Raw genomic sequence first — 14,819 nt, forward strand, 5'->3', positions numbered from 1 at the left:
ACACCCAGCTCTGCTACATCTATATATCTCTAAGTATTGCTATACAGTAGATAGATATATTGAGATATAGCAGCGCTGAGTGTGCTGGGGCAGCTGTCATGTGTATAGATGTAGCGGAGCTGGCTGTGTTTGGGCAGCTGTCATGTGTATAGATGTAGTAGAGCTGGGTTTGCTGAGGCAGCTGTCATATATAGAGATATAGTAGAGCTGAGTATGCTGGGACAGCTGTCATGGTGTATAGATGTAGCAGAGCTGGGTGTGTGTGGGCAGCTGTCATGTGTATAGATGTAGTAGAGCTGGGTTTGCTGGGGCAGCTGTCATATATAGAGCTATAGCAGAGCTGAGTGTGCTAGGACAGCTGTCATATAGCAGTGATATAGCAGTGCTGGGTGTGTTGGGGCAGCTGTCATGTGTATATATGTACAGTTAGCCAGCTATAACAGTAGAAGTCTCATATTTTTTTCAGTCAGTTGCAATGCAGCCTTTATGGCTGTGAGGGTAAATGCTTTGCCACTGATACATTGGAGGTTGTTGGTTCGAATCCCAGACACATCAGGAGACAGTAAGATTAGATCACATTAGTGAGGGGGCCTGGTCAGCTGCTGTGAAGGGGCCCTGAACTGAGACAAGAATCAATCACATTTAACTAACTTGAAAATAAACACGCTTCCGGGGCGCTGGTAGTTATGGCTGCCAGTGTGTGTCAACAGAAGGCGGCCCGGACGGGCCCCATAGCCACTGCTATGGTGATCCCTACGCCACATTATAGACCTCCACCAATCCGACACTTATGACCTATCCAGAGTATAGGACAGCAGTCAGCAACCTTCGGCACTCCAGATGTGTTGAAACTACGACTCCCAGCATGCTCTATTCACTTTTATGGGAGTTCTGAAAATAGCTAAGCAAGTGTGCATGCTGGGAGTCGTAGTTTCACCACAGCTGGAGTGCCGAAGGTTGCTGATCCCTGGTATAGGACATCGGTTAAAAAATCTCAGAAAACCCCTATAATATATTCATGTTATATGATATCAATACATCTGCTGCCAGCACATAAATGAGCGGCTGCTTGTAAGGGTGAGTTGTGAGATATTTGATAAAGGGGTCGTCCAGCTTTCCAACCCCTTTGGGCAATCCTTCTCCCTGCTGGACCTTGCAGGGAAAAATACTTACCCCCTCCCCACCGCTCAGTTCCTCTGAATCCCTGCTTATAAACTTCCAGAGTGGACGTTAGTCCTGCGGCCAGTCATTGGCTTCAGTGGAACACATTACCCCCGTCCACTATGGGAGTTGACAAGGTGGAATCTGTGGGAATTGAAGGAGCTGGACCAAGTGGCGGCAAGCAGGTAAGTATTCTTCCCTCGAAAGGTCCGTTAGGGAGGGAGGGATGCCCAAAGGGGTTTGAAAGTTGGACAAACCCTTTCAAAGGAATGTATCACCTACAACTGTAGAAAAAAAAAATAAGAGACTACTCAGGAATACATATAATATGACAATTGGATTAAAAAAAAATACATCATTCTAAGTGGAAAAAAATATTACCTAGTATATGCCATTTAAACTATAAATAATACATGAAAAATGATTGGATAATTATAAATAACCAATAAGTTTATCACATCAATATTAAGCTTGAGAGTAACCGCTGCAGAATTCACTTATAAACAATTGTACCCCAGGTTAACAAACAGTGATATACAAAGACAATATATAGGGAGGGAGGGCGATCAGTCTACATTCTTCTGATCGTCCTCAGGTGAGTCACCCAAAGCCCCTGGTGAGCTCTACTTTCATTTATTTTTATTGTTTAATATTTATTTATTATTATTTTACTTTTTAATTTTTTTACTTGTTTTATACTTTTATGTCTACCCAGCCCACATGAAAACCCATTCCCCAATGACCTGCCTGTCACTGGGAATTGGGATACAACAGTGTAGATTGGTTGGACTACTTGTCCAATCATACTCTGTTGATACTGTGGACAAATTTAACCAGTAATGGCAACAGATCTTTTGGTGGGAAAACTGTGGGATCACCATAGGATCACTATGATCCCATATGGATCCCTCCTTACAGTCCAGGATCCTGCCATTCTTGCAAAATACATTAAAAAAGCGACACACCTAGATGGAGCTTCACCAAAAGCTGCCGTTACAGCTACGGTATCAGGAGCCACAGACAATAATACAAATGGAAGGTGTATTATCACGTCGGTTCATTTCTACAACCTGTGACCTTCAAGGGCATAACTCACGGACCATAATAAATGACATTATTGGAAGTCATTAATCATAATAGTCATTTCAGTATCCTCTCCTTATAACAGCCTTCGGGTGCATTCACACGTCGTATGTGCTTTGCGGATCCGCAAAACACGGACACTGGTAATGTGCGTTCCGCATTTTGCGGACCGCACATATCCGGCACTCTCATAGAAAATTACTTTTCTTGTCCTGAATTGCGGACAAAAATAGCACATGTTCTATTTTTTTGCGAACGGAAGTGTGGATCCGCAAATGTGGATGCAGACAGCACATTCCGGCCCCATTGAAAATGAATGGATCCGAACCTGTTGCGCAAAGTTGAGGAACGGAGGCTGACCCACGTGTGAATGGACCCCACACGAGGGGATCCAAGTAGTAATACCTAGGTATGATAGAGATGTTACAAGATGAAATCTAGGATCAGAGAAGACATTGTAAGGGTCGTGTTCCCCGGGACTGTTCTACCATAAAATAAATGATAAAATATCCCTGTTTATTAAAGCGTGTTTCTCAATCTTCCTTTCCACCAGCAATTTCTGCCGCACAGCCTGTGAGATCAACACAGTCCCATATGCTCCATTCTTCAGAAAGCTGGGAAAATGTAATTAGGTTCAGGACGTGCCTATGAATGTAAGCAGCTGTTTTTGTTTCATGTACCGTAGCACATATCTACATAATTGGAGTATGTTCTTCTAATTATTGCTAAGCCGCAGCTGGAAGGAAGGCCGTGCACACCCATAGAAAATATGTGATAGCGGCGCTGTACAATCAAGTCTAGCAAGGACCATTGGTCATACTTCTGCATCGTTTGCCATGGCTTTTGATGAGGACCACAAAGAAGCCCGTACTAGCTGTAAGTCTAAACAGATACTGAATGAAAATTAGACTTAATCCTTTCATCCATTCGATTAGACTCACATGTAGGACAGAATATATTGGGCGACGTTCCCAGTCCTGATCCCCCTGCTCTGAAGATGCGCCTAACCTTGAGAGAGCTGGCATAGCCTTGAGATCTAACTTAAGCCGGTTTCTTGTGCAAGTTATAGTAAATCTGTCTGGTAATCCCCCCTCCTTTCGCGCCAGTGGTGAGAAGCTGAAAATGTTGCAAATTTGGTGTGTGCCATGCGGTAGTTTGTGACTTTTTTATACTCCACAATAATGGCATAAAATCGTTAATATATGTGTGTGTCCCCCCCCCCCCCCCCCCATTATGTTTGTTGGAGAATATAATTCTTGGATTTCCATCTCCTGGTTTCTGACTCTAGTGCAATGAAGATTGGTAGTGACACGTCTATCATCTAATCTTTGCTTCTTACCTGTTGTTCATCATGCCTCTATCGCAGGTAAGTCACTGGTAGGAAGCAAGCAAAGATATAGGGTCTCTTAAAGCAGTCCATATGGGGCCCGTCAAATAGAAGAAGGAGCTCTGTTTCCTTTGCCATGGGATTTGCAAACCTGCATATGGCTCCCCATCTCCCCAATCAAATTAACATTAGCTAACTGGAAAGGAGTGGATCATAAAAAAAAGGAAAGAGGGTCCCAGAAACCCTCATAATCTTGGGTAATCAAATGCTAAGGCAGTAAAGGGGTTGTCTCACTTCAGCAAATGGCATTTATCATGTAAAATAAGGTTAATACAAGGCACTTACTAATGTGTTGTGATTGTCCATATTGCTTCCTTTGCTGGCTGGATTAATTTTTCGATCATATTATACACTGCTCGTTTCCATGGTTAGGACCACCCTGCAATCCAGCAGCAGTGGTCGTGCTTAGACACTATAGGAAAAGACACCGGCCTATGCACACTGATTGATTGCAGGGTAGTCGTAACCATGGAAATAAGCAGTGTATAATGTAATGGAAATCAGCAGATAGGATATGCCCCCTATGTAAGATAGGTGCGGGTCTCACCTCTGTGACCCAAATCTATCTCTAGAACTAGGCTCCAAAAGTTAATGAGAGTGAATTGTGAAAGCTGGCCACCTTCTATTCACTTCTAAGGGGGTTCTGAAAATAGCTGAGAGCTGGCTCGGCTAATTCTAGCAGTCCCATTGAGGTGAATGGAGAGATGGAACTTCCGAAAATAGCTGAGCACTGAGTGGGCACTATAATATGCTACAGTGCAAGAGCTGAAGGACCTGCGATGATGTCACTGTCGTGATCAGTGTAGGAGGGGCCAGAGCTCAGCAGTGGAGACGAGAAGTCGTAAGGACCTGTGATGATGTCACTGTCATGTGATCAGTGCATGCAGGGGGTGAGTTCAGCAGTGCAGAAGTGATGAGCCAAATAAACCTTGGGAGCTATAATCCTTTCTTATAGTCTCCCTCTGAATTGTCTTCTGATATCTCATAATAATGGCCTGGACATGCTGGGAGTTGTAGTTTTCTCCTCTTAAACCCCCTCGCTAAAATATTGTAGTGTCCCACTAGGTAGGGGTGGGCACTACACAAGGGTCAATTGGTGTGCGCGTTACTCCTACTCACAAGGGACAGAAATGCTATATTTAATTGTGCATTTAATGTATTTTCTAATGTGTTTTTATATGCAATGTTCCCCTGTATGATGCAATAGCAGGCCTAGTTGGGTGTAGTTAGACATCCCAGACACTAGAGGGAGATAGGGAGCCCCTAGTATAAATGTCCAGGCCCAGACAGGGAGAGGGAGTGCAGAGTCAGGAGTCTGAGAAGACAGAAGTTAGAAGCCACCAGCCAGAGATATGCTGAGGGCCTCCTCCTGACATGCAGCTTGATAGCCCTGGCTGCTAGCTATGACCAGGAGGCTAGTGAGGAGACCTAGCCTGCCTGAAGCCAAGAGAGCCTTAGTTAGCTCTGAAGTCACCCCAGTGGAAGGACAGAACCTCCTGGGAGAAACCCACAGTCCTTCACCAGACAAGTCAGGATATTACAAGCAAAGATAAGTAACACTGATGGGCAGATGCTTTAGAAAAGCAAAGCAAGGATTTAATACGAGAGGAAGATATATATTTTTACCAAGGATTTAAGCCACCATTTAGGCATCCAGGCCTTGGGATAGAAAGCCAGACAGGAGTTCTAGAAAGAACAGTGTACACTATTTCTGAGGAAGGGTACAACCTGATTCTGAGTGCATTGTGGATTTACCCTCTGAGTATCTTGCATAATCAATACCTGCCATCTTGTGGAATAAGCCTGCTTGTAAAGCTGTGATCTAAAAGACTGTGTTACCATCTGTATGTACAAAGTTGGACTGTTAAGTAAAGCAACATTTGGTTCACTACACCACCTGTGTACCTCAATTATTCCAACTATCAACCGGTGTGCCACCGTCAAAGGCACTGGCATCACGAACCTTAAAGGGACCTTGCCCCAGGCACTCAAAATACCCGTAACATCCAGGGCACCTCATCCACCATCAGGCCTGGTCCCTACATACAGAGTGTGTCCCAGAGGAACCGTGTCTACCTCTCCTTCACTGCCACATGCCTGCCCAGGGTTCTCCAATACAGTGAGCAACCCTCGATTGCCCATAACCGTGACCTCACTTCGCTATACCCTGCAGGTCTGGCGTGTTGCAATATCCTCTGATATTACATAATAACAGCCTGGTCACACTGAGAGTTGTAGTCCTCTCCTCTTATACTCCCTCTCTGAATTATCCTCTGATCTTCCATAATAACAGTCTGAACATGCTGGGAGTTGTAGTTCTTTCCTCTTAAACTCTCCCCTCCCTAAAAAAACCTCTGATATCCCATAATAATGACCTGGACATGCTGGGAGTTGTAGTCCTCCCCTCTCATACCTCTTCCCTGTAATGTTCTCTGATGCTAGTATATAGATTACGGCTTCTATTCTGTGTATTGTATCCTCACCCACTGTCCTGGGTGTGGCACCCTCCTGTTATGGGGTTATGAAAGTGGTCACTCAATGGAAGATGTAGATGTACACCATGTGTGGCGGGGATAGGACTGATCATAATAGAATACATGAAAAAGTGTATGTGCTATACCTAGACATATGAGTAAATTCATTAGTAAAGGACAGTTCAGCCTCTAGCTCCTGCCATGTCCCCTCCATGCTCCTGAGGCAATGCTGTATGAAGGAACATTTTGAAAGAACAACGAGGAAAATTTATGAAACAGTCTGAAAGAAAACTATGTGTTGCCTATGGCAAACAATCACAGTGCAGATTTCACTTTGTATTCTGCTCTTGAATAATGTAAGCTGCACTGTCATTGGTTGCTATGGTTTCATCAATTATCATGTAACTGGATAGGTGTGTAAAGAGAAGTGAGCACTGAGGCCTATGACTAGCCACAGCAGTCACAGGACCAGGGGCTTTTTTGATGTTCGCCTCGTTGGCCAAATTTGCTAGAAACTGCCTGGTGATGTAGAAAGTTGGCAAGGTTAGTTAAAGGGTTTATCCCATGAGTGATGTAAAAAATAAAAATCTGACACCATACAGTACATGACAATCTCTGTCTAACAAAGCTACAACCAGCCCTGTACCTCACATGGATCCAAAGAGCTCCCCATGTATTGCTCCAATCTGTGGAGTACCTCCAATGGAGGCAGACCTCACAGCTGCTATGGGGCTAGGGTTGTCACCCGGCGGGTATTTACCGATATAGCTGGTATTTTGTTCTGAAAGCCGATGCCGGTATGTTTTGTAGCGTCCCCTGTCTCCCACAGTACATGCGCTGCACACACAGGACCCTACCGAACGCTGTCAGATATAACATTTATCACTACCTCAGCGTAGCTAAACAGTGCAGAGAAGTCCTGCTGAAGACCTATCATGGCAGTATGTGAAAGATATAGAAAAAAAGGAGTGTTAGTTGGAGGAGGAATATGTAATGGGTTAGGACAAATGGGGAGATAGTGGGAAGGTGGACAGTAGAGGATGGAACCGAATGGGAGGGAAAAAAAAGAGAGTGGGGAAGGAAAAAGGAAGGGTCGACGTGGGACTGACGGGTGAGTGGAAGGGAAAGACGTAGGCGGGTGAGGCACCAGGAAGTACCAAGGATCGTTGCTAGAGAAGGGCCTAGATCATGAGGACTGCTCATACCAAAAGACTCTGACTCGCAGGCCAAAACAGAAGAGGATTAAAAAGACCGGTGGAGCGCCAGAAAGCAAATGGTAGTATGGAAGGAATGCTGGAGGTAATTTAAATCCACAGTGTGCTAATCTCAGTTAGAATGAGGTGCTATTACCGCAGGATTATTGTGGGTGCACACCAGAAAAGAAGTAATAAATAGATAAATAAATACATACAAAACAATATATAAAATTGTATATTACTAACACACTATTGTGCTTCAGTTAAAAACGTATATCCACATAAGTTTTTACTCACTTCACTGGGGGGGTGGCGCAAGATAAAGCTCAAGACACTTGACGCCATGACCCCCCCCCCCCCCCCTCGCCTGTAGAGTGTTAGATCTCCTCGTGGTCCCGTATATAGATGACCCGGTGGACTCCAATTGTTGAACAAGGTATCCTTTAATAAATAAGTCAGCTTGAAACGTTTCGGGGTGTACAGAGACCCCTTCCTGTGGAGCATATAAAATCAAACAGACAGTGACCTCTTTTTATAGGGGAATAAAACACTTTAGGGCATTCCACTGGTTCAGAACGCTTCCTCCCAATCACATGACTCGGAACCAGAAGTGCGTTCCACTCTTGGAACGCATGCCTTCCGGTTTGGATTGGCCTAAATATAAAATAAACGGTAACAAAGATGAAAGACAAACAAAGAATAAACAAATACATGGGCAGGTATGGGTGTGGATAGGCAATATATATCGGGTATAGAAAGAACCAGTAGGTCATCGAGTCCGCAACTCACAGCTCCGTGACGGGGATGTACTTCTGGTCACGTGATTGTGTGCAGCGGATATGCGTTCCAGTGGTGGAACGCAAGCTTACTAGCGGCGCTGCTTAGGTAAACTGGAGGTGTTGCCCATTCATTTGTCATGTAACACTGTCCGGGTGGATTTAGTCATGTGGCATTGAGTGTTGGAAATGCATTCCGATGGTGGGACGCATCCCCTCCACATTCTTGAACTATTCAACATTGAATAAAACTACAGAGCAGAGGGGGAGTAAAAAGAGGGGAAGGGGGAGGGTAAAAGTAAAAACAATATTGGTAATGGTGGCAACATTAGTTATACAGAAATAAAATTGAAGGTAACAAAACGAGAGAGGATCGTTATGCAGAAATATCATAGCTCCCTGTATGACTGCAGGGTGTAGACATAATAAAACGTGTTGAATAAAATAGTGTAAGAAATTCATCATTATAATTATAGTACATATTAATTCTGATTCTGTTTTGTTTTCCTGTTTTTTCACATAAAAAGAACAAGAAAAGGATCCTCATTCAAAAAAAAAAAAAAATGGATTCATGGGGTTTGAAATAAGCCAGGGGCTAGTTCCCATGATAAATATATAATGTGTTGATGACTCTAGTTTTTTTATCTTGTTTTTTGGAGGGAAAACGTATTCTACCCATATATATATATATATATATATATATACACATATAGACATTTAGGGTATGGAATCATCCTTTAAGGGGGGTCGGTCGTCCAACCCAAATTAACTGTGTAGTTTGGAGTCCTACATGTGTATAGAACCTGTTTAGTGATTGTGAATTTAACAATGGCTGCACTCCAGGCTTTCGTATATCCAGTACATTTCTTGTCTGCACAGCTGGGAGTAGGATTGTGGAATAAGATCTATGGGAGTTATTATAAGTCCCGTATGATCACCAGCATGTGCTTCAGAGAAATGTCTGGACACCCCATGTTTGAGATAATGATGTGGCACACAATGTCATAAGACTAAACCCCAGGGAAAGTATCAAAGTGGCAGGAATCCCTCCACCGCAAAACAACAATACTGATTTGACAGCACCAAACGTACTCCACCAGTCAACATTTTCACCCCATACCAAGAACCCTACTATCAATACATCTCATAAAATACCCTCTATGGATACCCCAGAAAACCCACCTGGTCCAGTAATAGTGTTCCAAACACCCCCTACTAAGCCTCACAGTCCCACTGAACCCCAGCATCTCACCCCTACTGATGAAATAGACAATATCTCGGTCTATAGTGAGGATCTGTCTAGCCCTCAAACTTTTTATCTTTACCAGTCAATCTGGCAGATCAATCCTCTCTCACCCATTTGTCTCCTTCTGCTGGCATTCAAACTGGATATAGACCAGTGTACTCCAGCATTCAGCTACTACCCCCCTGTTTGGTCAACCCACCACCAACTCAACCCAATCCTTTTCAGAACATACGCTCACAGTGAAATCGGAAAATAACCCAGTTTTTCAGTCCAATCCAGCCACTATCCTGGAAAAACAAAAGAGCCATGTCCGAAGAAGAGAGTGTAGAGGAGGAAAGAGAGATAGGTCCAGAGGTCAAAAAATTACGACCCGAACAGCGGAGCCAACATCAGAGCCAAACAAACACCTAAAAGAGAAAGGAATATTCAACCTCTCAAGCCATAATCTTAGCACTGTTGAAGTGGAGGTACTCTCAAAAGGGCTATCATTCTGTCCTGCAAAGAGGCTCGACATGTTCGAATTATTCATCAACTTAAATCAATACCTACGCATATTAACCTTCAAACGACATTTGTCACAAGTTAGAAAGATGATATAGATGCTCTACTAGATGATCTTTTTGAACACCCGATCCCATCCCAATTCAAACCACAATCCACATTTTATTAGATTGATCACCGCGGTCCACATTTAGAGACATTCTACAACATAGTACTCACCGATTCAGTCTGGTGAACTCCAAAGAAATTAGACCAAAACAAAACCTCACCAGAGCCCAGGAAAGAGCTATCTCCTCTCCTCCCAACAAAGAACTGGTCATCAAAAGTGCTGATAAAGGTGGGGGATATTTATTCTCGATTCTGGCGCCTATCACACTGAAGCCATGAGAATTCTGTCCGACAAAGGCTACTATATGAAACTCCCAGGAGACCCAACGGAATCCTTTAAGAAAATTCTAGTCACCTTATAGATAGGGGTCACATAGAAGAAATCCTTATGAAAAAGGAGACACAGTTTCTGAAGAAACCATTTCCATCTATTCCGTATTTTTATTTCCTACCTAAAATCCATAAAAGCCTTACCAACCCCCCGTGCCGTCCAATCATTTCAGGGATTGATTCACTAACATCAAATTTATCTGCATACATAGATTACATCCTACAGAGGTACTTAAACATTTACCATCATATCTGAGAGGCTCCAGCCACCTGATCTCACTCCTACTGGACATGAAGTAGGAACCAGGGCTGCTATGGATGACATGACACATCTTGGCCCTGTATAGTAACATCCAGCACCACCTGGGCCTAAAAGCAATCAAAGGCTTTTTGACTGAGGATATCTATCTACCTTCTAACCAAAAGACCTTTATTTTGGAATCCATCGAATATATACTAACGCATAATTATTTCCAATACCAGGTGGAATTTTACCTCCAAACATGCAATATGTAATATTGTCATATGCAAATCTGTTCATGGGAGCCTTCGAAAGTGGAGAGGGCCTGCTTAAATATGAAAACATTATCTTTTACAGATGTTTTATCGACAATATCATTTTCATACTGAAAGGGCGCCAGTCCTCCCTCTCCACCTTCATTCAGCAATCAAACCAGAACAACTGAAATTTAACATTCACTGCCCACTCTAATCCATACTCCATAGTTTTTTTAGACCTTCACCTCCAAAGCAATGGGAATCAGATCATGACCAGTATATACTTCAAGGAAGTTGATGCCAACAGCTGCCTTGACTTCAGTAGTTGCAATTTTCATAAATGAAAGAAGAACATCTCCTACGGACAGATGAGGAGGGTCCGGAGAAACTGTTCAGAAAATAAAATCTTGACTGAACAACTAGACCTACTTCAAAAGAGATTCAGGGACAAGGGGTTTTATCAAAAATCTTATACGCGATTCAAGGTCCCTAATCTCAAAAGAAAGCCAGGTTGATTGCTTGAATCCCTGCACTACTACCCTCGAAACTAAACCACATAATATACAGTTTAATTTCTAAACTAGGTACAATTCGCTTCACAACTTCATAAAAATGATACTCCAAAAACACTGGTCTATTTTTCACCAAGACCCTATCATTGGAAATATGATTCCGACAAAACCCGGTATCACTTTTAGATGGGCATGCACCCTTAAAAATCTATTAGCATCTTCCTGTCCAAATACAGGTCAAAAAATTTAGAAATCTATAACTCCACCCATAATATCCTTCAAATGGGGGTCCAAACGCTGTTTGTGTTGTCTAAATATTTTGGATAATCTGAACCTAGTTACTATCTCCAACACTAGGGAATCCATTATCCTGAAACACCACATGAACTGTAACTCTAAATATGTTATTTATATGCTGGAGTGCCCTTGTGGCCTACAGTATATTGGTAGAACAACTAGAACAACACAAACACTAAGGGAAAGACTAAAACATGGGGTGTCCAGACATTTCTCTGAAGCACTGTCATGGTAGGTAAGATAAGGAAAGGAAACAGCAAAGCAAGCAAAGCAACTGACTAGGCCCCAAAAGCTAGGGAACAAAGGGGTCACCTCCTAGCAATCCCTAAAAGACTTTCCCTACACTGCTATGCCCATGTGCATATCTTGATGGTAGATACACACATGCCCATGTACCTAACCTGAAACGCACTGGACCAAACCCTCAGCAGTAAGGAAAAGGGAAAGAGACTACCAGCTCCTTCAACCTACCGAAGGAGCTAGTGTCACTCTAGGGGCCTAATAAAAACAGACACAGAAGGGAAAAGGGAAAAGGACTTATCTTTAGATGAGTTGGAACAGACAATCCACCAAAACTTCCAACACACAAACATGGAAGAAGTATAACCCGCAAAGGCTATAGGGAGAGGGAGGAATAAATGGCCTCCCCAATGACCAAACGAACCACACCTGATAGGAGGTGGGATTCTGTTCAAACCCAAAACAAAACAAACTGTCAGATTGAGTTACGCGCAGCAACTCTGACAGATCGTCTCAGAACACCCACAGGGCAGGGCGTGACAAGCACATGCTGGTGATCATACGGGACTTATATTAACTCCCATAGATCTTATCCCACAATCCTACTCCCAGCTGTGCAGACGAGAAATGTACTGGATATATTGGTTCAATATACTCTCCCCTTTTGGCCTAAATAAAAGCCTGGAGTACAACCATTATTAAATTCATAATCATTAACCAGGTTCTATATACAGTACATGTAGGACTTCATACTACACAGTTAATTTGGGTTGGACGACCAACCCCCCTTGAAGGATGATTCCATACCCTAAATGTCTAGTGTATATATATATATATATATATATATATATGGGTAGATACTTTCCCCCTCCAAAAAACTAGATAAGAAAACTAGAGTCATCACCACATTATATATTTATCATGGGAACTAGGCCCTGGCTTATTCCAAACTCCATGAATCCAGTTTTTGTATCCAGTGAGTATCCTTTTTTCCTTCTTTTTATGTGAAAAACCAGGAAAACAAAACAGAAGGCATGCGTTCCAAGAGTGGAACGCACTTCCAGTTCCGGGTCATGTGATCGGGAGGAAGCGTTCTGAACCAGTGGAATGCCCTCAAGTGTTTTATTCCCCTATAAAAAGAGGTCACTGTCTGTTTGATTTTATATGCTCCTAAGGAAGGGGTCTCTGTACAGCCTGAAACGCGTCGAGCTGACTTATTTATTAAAGAATACCTTGTTCAACAATTGGAGTCCACCGGGTCATCTATATACGGGTCCACAAGGAGATCTAACACTCTACAGGCGAGGGGGGTTTATGGCGTCAAGTGTCTTGAGCTTTATCTTGCGCCACCCCCCCTGGTGAAGTGAGTAAAAACTCATGTGGATATATATTTTTAATTGAAGCACAATAGTGTGTTAGTAATATATAATTTTATATATTGTTTTGTATTTATTTATTTATTTATGACTTATTTTCTGGTGTGCACCCACAATAATCCTGCGGTAATAGCACCTCATTCTAACTGAGATTAGCATACTGTGGATTTAAATTACCTCCAGCATTCCTTCCATACTAACATTTGCTTTCTGGAGCTCCACCGGTCTTTTTAATCACCTATCTTCTTATGGCTGTATATGAGGAGAAGGGAAGACACATGGATTCAATGTAAGAGCAAGAGAAATGCTGGGAGTTGTAGTTGTCTCCTATTATGCCTCCTCCATGTATTTTCCTCTGATATTACATAAAAATGGCCTGGACATGCTGGGAGTTGTAGTGCTCTTCTCTTATACCTCCTCCTTTAATTACCTTGAATATTGCATAATAACGGCTTGGACATGCTGGGAGTTCTAGTTCCATCCTCTTATATCACTTCCTGTAATGTGCTCTATTAAATAATAATGCATACCTCCCAACTTTCAAAATGAACAAAGAGGGGCACATTGTGCGGTGCGCAAGTGCACAATTTTTCCACACTAGGCCACACCTCTAACTCCGCCCAAAGCACTATGCACCTAATCCCAACCAGTTCCCTTAATGCCCCCACATAGTAATTATTCCTCGTTCATGCCACCGCACAGTATCTATGCCCACATTGTGCCCCCTCACGGAATTATGCCCAGTTGTTCCTACAGTAATATGCCCAGTTATGTGCCCCCAGTAATATGCCCAGTTATGTGCCCCAGTATTATGGCCAGCTGTGCCCCCAGTAATATGCCCAGATGTGCCCACTATTAATATGCCCAGCTGTGCCCCAGTAATATGCCATTATGTGCCCCAGTAATATGACCAGCTGTGCCCCTATAATATGCCCAGCCAGTTGTGCCCTAGTAATATGCCCAGTTATGTGCCCCCAGTAATATGCCCAGCGGTGCCCCAGTAATATATCCAGCTGTGCCCCAATAATATGCCGTTATGTGCCCCAGTAATATGACCAGCTGTGCCCCCATAATATGCCCAGCCAGCTGTGCCCCAGTAATATGCCCAGTTATGTGCTCCCAGTAATATGCCCAGCTGTGCCCCAGTAATATACCCAGCTGTGCCCCAATAATATGCCGTTATGTGCCCCAGTAATATGACCAGCTGTGCCCCATAATATGCCCAGCCAGCTGTGCCCCAGTAATTGCCCAGTTATGTGCCCCTAGTAATATGCCCAGCTGTGCCCCAGTAATATACTCAGCTGTGCCCCAGTAATATGCCCAGCTGTGCCCCATGTAATATGTCCAGCTGTGCCCCCAGTAATATGCCCAGCTGTGCCCCAGTAATATGCCCAGCTGTGCCCCAGTAATATGCCCAGCTGTGCCCCAGTAATATGCCCAGCTTTGCCCTCAATAATATGCCCAGCTGTGCCCAAGTAATATGCCCAGCTGTGCCCCAGTAATATGCCGTTATGTGCCCCAATAATATGACCAGCTGTGGCCCCGTAATATAAAAAATAATAAACAGCACATACTTACCTTGTTCCTAGCAGCAGGACATCGGCTGCTCTGGTCCGTGGAGAAGGCGGAGCCAA

This window comes from Bufo gargarizans, chromosome 4 (genome assembly GCF_014858855.1).
Source record: "Bufo gargarizans isolate SCDJY-AF-19 chromosome 4, ASM1485885v1, whole genome shotgun sequence".
In the NCBI taxonomy this organism is placed as follows: domain Eukaryota; kingdom Metazoa; phylum Chordata; class Amphibia; order Anura; family Bufonidae; genus Bufo; species Bufo gargarizans.